The sequence below is a fragment of the Pelobates fuscus genome, chromosome 8 (genome assembly GCF_036172605.1).
Source record: "Pelobates fuscus isolate aPelFus1 chromosome 8, aPelFus1.pri, whole genome shotgun sequence".
NCBI lineage: Eukaryota > Metazoa > Chordata > Amphibia > Anura > Pelobatidae > Pelobates > Pelobates fuscus.
In genome coordinates, this window is record NC_086324.1 from 46422033 (window position 1) to 46436133 (window position 14101).

At 36.2% G+C, this 14101-nt stretch overlaps 1 protein-coding gene across 2 annotated transcripts in view; it reads left to right on the plus strand.

The window, feature by feature from the left end:
• The window catches only part of OSBPL6 (oxysterol binding protein like 6), a 223032-nt gene that overhangs the window by 47553 nt on the left and 161378 nt on the right, over window positions 1–14101 (plus strand). The window lies entirely within an intron of this gene.

The following is a 14101-nucleotide window of genomic DNA, read 5'->3' on the forward strand; positions in this document are numbered from 1 at the left end:
AACAGCTATTTCGGTCTAAAATGTGTTATTCCCTTGTCATTTATCCACATTTGCCAATTTAGTGGATAACCCTGAAAGATTATTCACGTGTTTAGACTCTGTGCCCCTTAGAAGACAAAGACTCTCTCCGCGCATGCCCCTCCCTAAAAGATGTGAACAGTGTAATTAAACAGCTTCATATAAGGGCACGTGGGAAAACTTGGCCTTGGGATGGGTGTAAAAATGCTCATTAAAATATCATATTATTTAAAAATCCATAGCTTGCCTAAAATATTTGCTTCTATAAAAGATGTAAAAATGATTTTTATGGCCAATATAATGGTCTTTTATTTTTACCATTGGGAAATGCTTATTGAAATGAATCAATAATAGATACAGGACTCAGTGGAAAGGCACACAAAAGAAAAAAGAGAAAAATATAAAAAAAAATAAACAGGAAAAATAAAAAATAAAATCTAATATATATATATATATATATATATATATATATATATATATATATATATATAATATATAATATTTTATTTTTACCAGATATCTTGTAAATTTCACACTAGTAATTCGGTCATGTGTTTGTTTATACTAAATTTAAAACAAATTAACATCTTTATTGGTAAAAAAAAATACCATATGAACTTCGGTTTAACCCCCTAACCCTTTAAGTGCCAGTGGTGTGCCCACTGCATTGCAAAACAAGGCTGGCACTCAAAGGATTTTGGAACAATGACATGATAAGCAATGATTTATAAGGATTGACGCAAGCCATGGCCTCAAGGAATTAAAAATGGGTAAATTGTTACAGTTGTCAGGCTGACATGTTACAGAAAATCCGATGATGTGCAGACAAGCTGGGCTGAGTGATTGTCACCAGTCTCCAATTCTATAATTTTGTTTTATAACTATTGTTATTTTTTTTCTCGCATTGTAATTTACCAGCTGTTTGGACAACACAGAAAAGGAAACAAAGATAGCAATTTTCCTTGTCTGAAGTAATGGCGATTTAGTGAGTGTCTGTCTGATGGCAGTCTGGGGAATACGGCATTCTAGCAGCTGTGTCATCATATTTGGCTTATAAACTAATTTTGTGTTAGTGGTCGGAGAACAGAGTGACTGTGGACGGAATGACCTTGGGCAAACGATAATTAGTTTAGTATATAACGCCAGTCAGCAGAAGCCACTTCTCTTATTCTCCTTTTATTTTCTTAATTTTAGTTTTTTTACAAAACCAATTATCTTTTTCACAGTGTTGAATATTTTATTTGGAAGACTCAGTATGCTGATAAGAACCAAATAGAATATAATTTATAATTTCTGTGTAAATCATCCTGAAATGTTCTTTAACATTGCATTAACTTAAATTTACAAGATAAGATCTGTAGAAAGGTATTAGATGGTCCTTACCCATTAGTAATCTGTGGGTACTAATATAGGATACATTATTTATTTAAAACAACTCACTGTAGTGGTTATGGTTCCATGAGTGGTCTAGAGCCCTCCCCTGTAGGTGAGTAGTCACACTGTTTTTCAATGGTTTGATTTCTTACCTGGATTTTGCCAGGTGTCAATCCTCACCTGCACTACAGCTCCTGTTTCAGAGCTTCTGTTAGCTCTCTGGAGCTAAGTTCTGCTGTGCTAACTCATTGGCTAAGAGCGTTCGGTAAATGCTGTCAGCCAATGAGCTAATGCCTGCTTCACCAGTCTTAGGTTTGTGTGTTCATTTAACCATTCTTCATTCTGTCTTCTTTATTTGTGTTTTCAAGAAGGAGTCAGGATGTGATGATTAAAGTGCACTTATCATTGTACACACAACTTAATAGTATATTAAAATACATCAAAGTTCATCCACAAGGAAGAAGTGTTGGCATATATGTAGATTTTATGATACAGTCCTCTAAAAATGTCTCAATCAATTCTGCACCTTAGCTTGCTATGCTGAAAACATTTTCTGACAGAGGACAGCATAGGACTCACTTTTACAGGTAGTTCTCTCGCTCTACATCACAGCAACTACGTTGCGTGCACTGTAGTTGCTGTGATTACTACAAGAGCTTCTCACTCATGCTATAAGAGTATTGGAATGACACCAGTATGTTGGAGTCATAATAAATTATGCATTCATTGCCTCTGGACATGTTATCTCAGAACGAGAATCTATCATGACAAGTTCTCTTTAACGCTAAATTAACAGAGAATAACTAACAGTAAGTTGCATGGCTGAATACAGTAGGCAGAATAATCAAGAGGGTCTGAGGTTGCCAGAATGGAGTTAATCTCCAACTCCACTCTCGTCAAAGGGTTGGCTCTTTGATTTATCAGTTAGCTTTCAACCATCTACCTGCAATATCATCTACCTATTATAAATTTAATGATAGCAGATGATTCCAGTACAGGAACAAAGACAAATGAAAAAGCTCACAGTTGACAACATACCAAGATCAGGGTTCAAATCTCATGATTGAAGACAGTAACAATAAATCGTGCCATTGTTTTGCAGGGTGCTGATAACCTGAAACTCCCCCTAACTTTAAATGTCTAACCCTATAGTGAAGGGATTACTACCTGGGGCTGTACTCACAATATTACAATAGTTTGCACTGTGCTGTGAGTTATTATAAACTGAGCTCTAATTCCAACTCCGTCTTTTCATTATAATGACACATTTCTAAAGTCAGCATTTTTACGACATTTAAAATTGAAGCCGCAGAAAGTAACAGGGTAGTTTGTTTAGAAAAGAGACACATTTCACTTACTAAAACTAATCTAAAATAGCATTTTAAGTGAATAATGAATCAGACAGTCCTGTAGCGGTATCGAAATACACTGTTACATTTGTTTCACAAAATGCTGATCATTTGTAAAGTAGAATCATCAATACATTATACTGTTAGAAAAAAAATCTATAAAAAGCCTTAAGATTGATCTGTGTTGTGGGAAATGTACTATGATTTTTTATAAGGTTTACTGCTGCTGAAAGGTCCGGATTCAATGCACTTAATCTTTCTATGGATTACCTCCCAACAGTCCCAAATTCATTGGGGCAGTCCTAAATCTGGGCTCCTGTCCCATTGTCCTGGGTTTAATCGCCGGGATCCTATTTCTGGGGGCAAAACGACCAATGGGGCTATTTACTATAGTGAGTATTTAAAGGGAATTTAATATTTACAGCCCGTTAAGCCAAAATGTAAGCATAGCCGACTTACAGAATTTTTCTGGTTTGACACTTTTGTATTCTCACATTGGTGAATAATCCTGTAAGTGACCATAAAGCATAACACAATTGCATCAAGTGCATTAGATTTGTTTAAACCTCCCCCATGCTACTTCTTGACATTACAAGAGTGGGGGCATGTGCGCTGAACAGCAAACACCCAGTGGCTCCAACATAATTTCCCATGCCCCACCACTTGTCCCCCTAGTCACTACTCAGTGGTGCCAGATGTGGGCTCTAACTATTATAAACCTGGGGGTGGAGGGTCTAATGTCCCCGCCTAGTCCCCAACCATTGATGACAGGCTGGGGCTATTAAAATTATTAAAGGAACACTGTAGAGTTTGAAATACAACAATGTTTTACTAATGCCATAGTGTCCTCCCATCCCTGTAATCGCTTAAGAACTAAAAGGCGAACTGGTCTCACCAAGGTCTCCCCACCTCCTCGGCTGAGATCATTGATCTTGATGATCTCAGCCAATCCAATGCTTCCACATGATCACTTTCCCATGGGGAAGCATTGGGAGGGTAGTGTGCATGCGCAGAAAATCGTAGCACTCTGTTGATCAAGTGCTGTCTATGAGAAGCATTGGTTGAATAACCTAGACCAACTCAGCTTTTGCAGCAGAAGCAGTTCTTGCATAATAGTAATTTTATTTTAATGCAAATCTAACTCCTTTGTATTTTTTTTCAATTAAATGTATTTGTCCTATCCCTACCCTAACTACTGTGACATAAAGAAGTTAATAAACAAATACAATAATAAGGGACTTAATTGGGACTTGCAGAGTATTGACATTTATAAACTTAATAAACTTAATAATTAAACTTAATAAAAGAAAATTGCCTTGATTTAATTTATTGGGTTAGCATTTCAAATTATCTCAATCTGTTGGAATTGTTTTTCAAACGATTTATCTAGAAAAATCCCCATTGATATTAACCCCTTAAGGACACATGACATGTCATGATTCCCTTTTATTCCAGAAGTTTGGTCCTTAAGGGGTTAAAGGGTTACTCTAACCATCTTGATCACTTCAAGGGACACTATAGTCACCCAGACCACTTCAGCTCAATGAAGTGGTCTGGACAGCCACTAGAGACGCACCTGCGACGCTGGAGGCATAATATGCCTCCATCACGCAGAGCGTCCATAAGAAAGCATTGAAAAATGCTTTCCTATGGACACTCTGAATGCGCGCACGGTATTGCCGCGCATGCGTATTCCGCTCTGCTGACGTCAGACGGGGGAGCATGACGTCGGCTGGGGAGGAGCCCGGCAGTGGAAGAAGGTGAGTAACTGAAGGGGTTTTAACCCCTTCAGCACCACGGGACCCTGAGGGTGGAGGATTTGTTTTCCTGACACTATAGTGATCCTTTCAGTGATTTGAAGTGGTCATGTTGGTAGGAGTCTGGCTCTGCAGTGTTTCAGCTTCAAACACTTCCTATACTAAGTGATCAACATTTTTGTGCTGGGGCTTGTTGTACCCCTGGCACACATGATTTAGGCTGCCTAATTTGAATTCTGTGTATAGTTTGTCTGTTGTTACTAGACAAATGTAAATATATTCTCCTTTGCAGGGGCTCTCCCCTGCCAACTACCCACTGTGCACTCCCTTCCAATTTTTGTCGTTGAAGAAATTGGTTGTTTAAAAAAAACAAAAAACCTTCATCCCTCCCCATGCACACACCCTCCCGCCACTTGTCATTTAGTTAAATGTCTTCCAGCCCAGAGTGTGCACATCCGTTCTGAGTCAGCAAAACAGTCCAATCACAGACTTCTCTATAGGAAGCCTATGATTGGACATGGAATGACTTCACAAAAAGGATTTCACTCAGTGCTGGAATCCAGGTAAGTAAATCTTTATTTTATGAGTTATTTTTTAGTTATAGGGCAGGGTGTGGCGGAGGATCTACAGTAGAATGCCCAATAGGCATTATACTTTAAAAACATAGACTAAAGCAAGGTTGGAATAACCCTTTAATGGTGACTTATGAAAAAAGTTTTTTTTAATAGATTGTGATGATTTTAAATTAATTAAATTAAAGCCTAAATTGGGAGCATTTTCCAACTCTACTAATTTTTAAGCTTCATTTTTTGGCTTACATTTTGTACTTCCTTTTGAAATTTCTATTTTTCCATCTTGCAATTCTCCTTTTAACATATTAATTAAACCCAATTTCAAAGAATAGAATGTTATATCACTGTAGACTAGAATGTTCTATCACTGTAGAATAGAATGTTCTATTGCTGTAGAATAGAATGTTATATCACTGTAGAATAGAATGTTATATCACTGTAGACTAGAATATTCTATCACTGTAGACTAGAATGTTATATCACTGTAGACTAGAATGTTATATCACTGTAGACTAGAATGTTATATCACTGTAGAATAGAATGTTCTATTGCTGTAGAATAGAATGTTATATCACTGTAGAATAGAATGTTCTATTGCTGTAGAATAGAATGTTATAACACTGTAGAATTGAATGTTATATCACTGTAGAATAGAATGTTATAACACTGTAGAATAGAATGTTATAAAACTGTAGAATAGAATGTTATATCACTGTAGAATAGAATGTTATAACACTGTAGAATATAATGTTATATCACAGTAGAATAGAATGTTATATCACTGTAGAATAGAATGTTATAACACTGTAGAATAGAATGTTATAACACTGTAGAATAGAATGTTATAACACTGTAGAATAGAATGTTATAACACTGTAGAATAGAATGTTATATCACTGTAGAATAGAATGTTATAACACTGTAGAATAGAATGTTATATCAGAGTAGAATAGAATGTTATATCACTGTAGAATAGAATGTTATAACACTGTAGAATAGAATGTTATAACACTGTAGAATAGAATGTTATATCACTGTAGAATAGAATGTTATAACACTGTAGAATTGAATGTTATATCACTGTAGAATAGAATGTTATAACACTGTAGAATAGAATGTTATAAAACTGTAGAATAGAATGTTATAACACTGTAGAATAGAATGTTATATCACTGTAGAATAGAATGTTATAACACTGTAGAATAGAATGTTATAACACTGTAGAATAGAATGTTATAACACTGTAGAATAGAATGTTATATCACTGTAGAATAGAATGTTATAACACTGTAGAATAGAATGTTATAACACTGTAGAATAGAATGTTATAACACTGTAGAATCGAATGTTATATCACTGTAGAATAGAATGTTATATCACTGTAGAATAGAATGTTATATCACAGTAGAATAGAATGGTATATCACTGTAGAATAGAATGGTATATCACTGTAGAATAGAATGTTATAACACTGTAGAATAGAATGTTATATCACAGTAGAATAGAATGTTATATCACAGTAGAATAGAATGTTATATCACTGTAGAATAGAATGTTATATCACTGTAGAATAGAATGTTATATCACTGTAGAATAGAATGTTATATCACAGTAGAATAGAATGTTATAACACTGTAGAATATAATGTTCTATCACTGTAGAATAGAATGTTATATCACTGTAGAATAGAATGTTATATCACAGTAGAATAGAATGTTATATCACTGTAGAATAGAATGTTATAACACTGTAGAATAGAATGTTATAACACTGTAGAATAGAATGTTATAACACTGTAGAATAGAATGTTATAACACTGTAGAATAGAATGGTATATCACTGTAGAATAGAATGGTATATCACTGTAGAATAGAATGTTATAACACTGTAGAATAGAATGTTATATCACAGTAGAATAGAATGTTATATCACTGTAGAATAGAATGTTATATCACTGTAGAATAGAATGTTATATCACAGTAGAATAGAATGTTATATCACTGTAGAATAGAATGTTATATCACTGTAGAATAGAATGTTATATCACAGTAGAATAGAATGTTATATCACTGTAGAATAGAATGTTATAACACTGTAGAATAGAATGTTATATCACTGTAGAATAGAATGTTATAACACTGTAGAATAGAATGTTATAACACTGTAGAATAGAATGGTATATCACTGTAGAATAGAATGTTATAACACTGTAGAATAGAATGTTATATCACAGTAGAATAGAATGTTATCACTGTAGAATAGAATGTTATAACACTGTAGAATAGAATGTTATATCACTTTAGAATAGAATTTTATATCACTGTAGAATAGAATGTTATATCACTGTAGAATAGAATGTTATAACACTGTAGAATAGAATGTTATAACACTGTAGAATAGAATGTTATATCACTGTAGAATATAATGTTATAACACTGTAGAATAGAATGTTATAACACTGTAGAATAGAATGTTATAACACTGTAGAATAGAATGTTATAACACTGTAGAATAGAATGTTATAACACTGTAGAATAGAATGTTATAACACTGTAGAATAGAATGTTATAACACTGTAGAATAGAATGTTATATCACTGTAGAATAGAATGTTATATCACTGTAGAATAGAATGTTATAACACTGTAGAATAGAATGTTATAACACTGTAGAATAGAATGTTATATCACTGTAGAATAGAATGTTATATCACTGTAGAATAGAATGTTATATCACTGTAGAATAGAATGTTATAACACTGTAGAATAGAATGTTATATCACTGTAGAATAGAATGTTATATCACTGTAGACTAGAATGTTCTATCACTGTAGAATAGAATGTTATATCACTGTAGAATAGAATGTTATAACACTGTAGAATAGAATGTTATAACACTGTAGAACAGAATGTTATAACACTGTAGAATAGAATGTTATATCACTGTAGAATAGAATGTTATATCACTGTAGAATAGAATGTTATAACACTGTAGAATAGAATGTTATAACACTGTAGAATAGAATGTTATATCACTGTAGAATAGAATGTTATAACACTGTAGAATAGAATGTTATAACACTGTAGAATAGAATGTTATAACACTGTAGAATAGAATGTTATAACACTGTAGAATAGAATGTTATAACACTGTAGAATAGAATGTTATAACACTGTAGAATAGAATGTTATATCACTGTAGAATAGAATGTTATATCACTGTAGAATAGAATGTTATAACACTGTAGAATAGAATGTTATAACACTGTAGAATAGAATGTTATAACACTGTAGAATAGAATGTTATATCACTGTAGAATAGAATGTTATATCACAGTAGAATAGAATGTTATATCACTGTAGAATAGAATGTTATAACACTGTAGAATAGAATGTTATATCACTGTAGAATAGAATGTTCTATCACTGTAGAATAGAATGTTATATCACCGTAGAATAGAATGTTATATCACTGTAGAATAGAATGTTATATCACTGTAGAATAGAATGTTATATCACTGTAGAATAGAATGTTCTATTGCTGTATGGTACTGTGTAGGTTTTTTTTGCTGTTGGCATATATAGCAAAGCTGGATGTGTCTGAAAGATAATTCTGATTATGTCTGTAGGTTGGGAAATATCAGTCGAGCGCCTGTAGACAAGTCAAATTTGTCAGTTCTACAAGTGCTTGAAATGATTAGGTTGTTTATTTCAGCAGTGTTTATGCAGCCGATAGACGTAAGGAAATCTAGGGAGAAGAGATTTGATCAGCTTACTCGTTCGGCTTAATTGGTAATATTTCTTACGATTAGTAAAATGTCTGCAATTTTTTTTTTCTATTTCTTCTATTTTAGATTCCAAGCAACTTTCACAGTGACTCACTTTTTATTGAATACACTCCCACATTGAATGATATTGATGAGCTGAATAGAAATCTATCCTCTGCAGGTAAAAGAAAAAACTATCCATAGTATTGATCATACTATTTAACATTGTTATGCTAGACCCGTACGACATTTAAACTTATCACACAGTAATGATCAGTTATACTTGACAAGTGTCCCTAGGTTGGAGGGACAGTCCCTCTTCAAGACTCGCCCACCTGCCTTTTCCTACTTTTTTTATTTAAAATTTTCTTGCAAAAGCATAATGTATGTGGGTTATTCAAATTAAGAATTGTTATATTGATTTATGTATTAGGCTACACTTTGCCATTGTATTTTCTTTTTTGTTTGTTTTGCATATTGCCTGTTTAACTCGAAGGTGCAACTTCCATCCCCTTTTTCAAGCTATAATATTAAATTAACCTAAACTTTGGGTAACCAGAAAAACTGCCATTTTGTTGTAAGCCCCCACTTCTCATTACTAGTTTGTGGCTTCGTTCTTTATTTATCATGTTGTCCATCCTTTTTAGTTAAAGGACCACTATAGTGCCAGGAAAACATACTCTTTTTCCTGGCACTATAGTGCCCTGAGGGTGCCCCCACCCTCAGGGTCCCCCTCCCGCCAGGCTCTAGGGGGTGGAAGGGGTTAAACGTACCTCTTTCTCCTGCGCCGGGCGGGGAACACTCCTCCTCCTCTCCTCCTCCATAGCGACGTCATCGGCTGAATGCGCATGTGCGGCAGGAGCTGCACGCGCATTCAGCCAGTCCATAGGAAAGCATTCACAATGCTTTCCTATGGACGCTGGCGTCTTCTCACTGTGAAAATCACAGTGAGAAGCGCGGAAGCGCCTCTAGCGGCTGTCAATGAGAGCCCCTAGAGGCTGGATTAACCCTAATGCAAACATAGCAGTTTTCAGAGAAACTGCTATGTTTATAGAAGAAAGGGTTAACCCTAGATGGACCTGGCACCCAGACCACTTCATTGAGCTGCTATGTTTATAGAAGAAAGGGTTAAGTTAACCCTAGATGGACCTGGCACCCAGACCACTTCATTGAGCTGAAGTGGTCTGGGTGCCTATAGTGGTCCTTTAAGGTTGCTTATGCCCACATTCCCCTCATTGTGTAATGTGCTATAATAACTAGATTTCTTAAATATGAGTCACAATTTGTTTACTCTCTTGTAATATTGCTTTCTGTCAGTACTACGCACATCAGTACTTAACTTCTTTTTTTACCTTGAGTTTATGAGAAGTGTATTTTTAGACTTTTCCACACATCTAGGTTTTTCTGGGTTTTTGAAAAGAATGTTGCTTTCGGTACGTGTACCAGGCCAAGCTCGCTCATTCTATTTTGCTGTATTCATGGTCATTATTGTGAGCAGATATGATCGGAAAAGTGCCCCCTAATAATACATTTCTTAAAATACTGTTTTGTGGCTGGAGTAACCCTTCAAAACACTTAATGACACATGTAGTGGTTACCTTGCCCCATAGTTGGTGTCAAAGTTATAGGAACACTATAGTGACAGGATTACAAACATAGATTCCTGACACCATAGCTGTGAAAGCAATGTTTAGGCCCTGGCCCCACTGTAATCAATGTAAAAGGTGAGTTTAATCATCTTTCTTCCAGTGCCGCACATGTCTGTAAAAAATCATACAGACCGGAAAATATCAGCACAATAGATACTTAGGGGATACATTCTGTTCTCTATTAATTTAGGAGTTAAGTCTCTCTGGTATAATGTTTTCGTCTCAGCAATATGTTTGACCATGCACAGCCCCAACTCTAATAGTCACATTTACTGTAGAGATACCTGTTTACATTTTTGTCACTTGGATCCTCTGCAGAGTACTTACAGATGGCTATTTGCTGGTCAGACAGTGAGTTCTTGTCTCCTGAACTGTGCAGTACCCTTTTCTGAAAACACTGCAAAAGGTTCATTCCTAATAAATGTTTCAGGGCCGGATTGCTTCAGAGTAATATTCAGCTGATTTGCAATGTCCTCAAAGACCTCCATGTATAAACTGCTGCATTTGAATAATTTATTACGTAATAATTTGTTATGCAATATTTCTATTTAAAAATGGGATTCCGATTCGACTCCAGCAATACGTTTTCTAAAGCACCACCATTGGGCCTTATCTCAGCATTTGTCAAATTCAGGCTAATTTCTATTTAAAAGGGGAGCTATCACTTCCTAGCATTTTAAATATTATGTCTACATATCCCTTTTTTTTTTTTAACAAATATAGATGTGAAGTATAAAATATTAAATTAAATATATAAATTCTCACTTCTTTATGCTACAAATGGGTACCTCCATCTTAGCTCTATGTGAGTAATTGTTAGAAACATTGTCCTCTTCTAAAATGCTGGAAATGAAACTCCATCTATTCTAGATTTTAAATTTCCTTGAAGCTATGCCTAGACGAGCAAAGAATCAAGGATGTTGCAGGGGGGGAGGGGGAGGATGTGTGTATTAATTGAATTGCAAAATTGATGTTACAGCTATTCTGTCACCTGACATTTCACTTAAATTAGTTAAAGGAAAACTTAAGTGTTAGGAATAAAAAGGGTCACTCTGCTTTCTCTGCCTTGTGGTCTCCCCACAAGTAAAGGCAAATGAAGAGTTAAATGACAGTTTTTTGACTTACCTGAATCCAGCACCAAAGTCCCTTGGTGCTGGATCAGACTCCTCTTCTGCCAACATCAGTTGATGGGAAGCTATTGCGCATGCGCGGTGAATGCCGCACTCGCATTAGTCCTCTCCTATAGGAAAGCATCGATTCAGTGCAAAGCGTGAGGACGTCCAGCGTCATTTCACAGAGTCAAACTCTGTGAAAGGCCAGGAAGCGCCTCTAGTGGCTGCCTGGGGAAAAGCCACTAGACTAGAGGCTGTCTTAACCCTACACTGTAAACATTGCAGTTTCTCTGAAAGAGCAACGTTTTACATTGCAGGGCTGAGGGGACAGACACAGTGCACCCAGGCCACTTCAGTGAGAAAAAGATAAATAATAGAATATTCATTGCAATCCAAATGTGAGTATCTTTCCTTTTTAGATTTTTTTTAAATACATCCTTGCAGTGACACCCACCTTTTTACTGTATTTGTGCTGTAAATTAATTATTTGTTTTTGTTTCTTAAAAGTTCAGCATGGTTATATTATATGCTCTAAAAATGCTCATGATACCTTGCTTATACTTTGTCACCATGTTCAAAAATTACTGTGTAAAAAAACAACTGAAATTCTAAAATCCATAGTAAATTTATAAACCCTTACAGCACACATGTATAATTGCTTATATTATGTAGTTGTTTGATGAAGTCTTGTTGTGTGTTGTTGTTCTATTTTGTTTATGAGCCAAGAGTGGGAAATAAATCAAAATCCGTCTCTTTTAGGTTATAAATACAAGAGAGCCATCAAAGGCGTTTTGCCGAGTGATTGTTATTTTTAGGGCTAATACTTGCATTCCCACGATGCACAGCTAAAAATCCGCTTGGCATTGAAACTCAATGTTTGCAGAGCAGGTTGAATTGGTCTTTTTGCTATACACATGCTATTGCAAACGGCTAAAGCTTTAATTCCTTTGAAAAAGTTAGGAGATGTACTGTGTATTCCACTTATCTCATATTAAAATGTTCTATAGGTTATGTTAATATTATATGGAACATGCGACATCATCACACACTGACGCCAAAAATGCTGACCCTGCTATTTATAAACCCTAATTGGCATAATTTAATTACTCCATCATCAATATTAATACTCGTATGTACAGTCAGATTTTACTTTTTTTTTTGTCAATCTTTGTTTTATTGTGGCATAAGTGATGGGATACAGAAGATAAAAGGGTAGTGTACGGTTTGTTCACAAAATGGGGTTAATACAACATTTGCATCTAAGAAATACACTTCCTTGTTCAGTAATGCCACTTTTTTGTTATGTTAATTATCGAAACAGGTATAGTACAGTGTAATAGTAAATAAAGAACGATTATAAAATTTGGTGTCGGTAAACTGTAGTTGGAAAAAACAAGCTTTGGATCATAAGATCCGATTAGTAACTCGCTAAGTTAATAAAATCAGACATTTGGTAACACATGAGTAAACAGTAAGCTCACAATTGAAAGCAACACAGGGGTTAGAATAGATGCAGGCACAAGACAAGCAATGACAATGACCTCGCATGGTATGTGTTGGCATGTCAACAAGATTAATAGGCTAGCTATAAATTATTGAGACACATCTGATTCTATGCAGCGCGAGGCACTAGCTAGGTAATAACTTTATACCAGTGAGCTGTGGGACCACTGGGCATACACGTAAATAGAAGTGAAACATTTCTTATCATGAGATTAAGTTTTTGCAAGCATGTTGGTAGCCTGACCAGGTATTTACTAGTGCATGCGTCCATTGAAGCTGGTTCACGTAGGCGGTCAGATTAAGAAAAACGAGTGAGAATCAGTTAGTCTAGTTAGTCTAGTAGCAACCATATCAAGGCGTGAGAAGTGGGTTGCATTCGCGGCCGCCGCTGGGTGTCAGCAATTCGGTGCAGCCTTCCTTTGTGTGAGCGCAGCTTTCAGCCAACCCCTTGGAGTGGTAGTCCCTGTGTGTCCGCATTCAGTCTATGCCACGGCACCCCTGTTCTCACGTCATCCCTCCAGGCGACCTGTCTGAGAGGAGTAGGTGCACTGTCCTGCCGTCGGCTTGAGGGTCTGCGTGGTCTGCGTGGTCCCATGCATCTTCGGCCCAAGGCCTGTGCGGGCACCCGTGCCAGTGTTCCATTGACCCCTTCACCAGGATCGTGGTCCCCCGGGTCTGTCGTGTTACAGACCTCCCCTGGGGTGTATGGATGGCTGTGGGGAATTACCACCACTTGGGTCCCCGGCTTGGAAGAAGATCCAGCATAGAGTCCAGCATTTCCCTTCCCCCGTGTAGCAAGAGGTGCGGATAGGGGTGTGCCCTGCTTTAGGGTGAGTGGTACATTAATCGCTGTAGGGGCATTTTTGGGCCTTGAGACATTAGGGGTCAGTGTCACCTGAGGTCTGTGGTCAAGTCGCTCCCAAAAGTCTTGGCACAGTGCCTCAAATCTGGCATTGAAGGAGATCAGCCACTCTTGGGTCCCCTGGCTTGCTTGTAACTGTA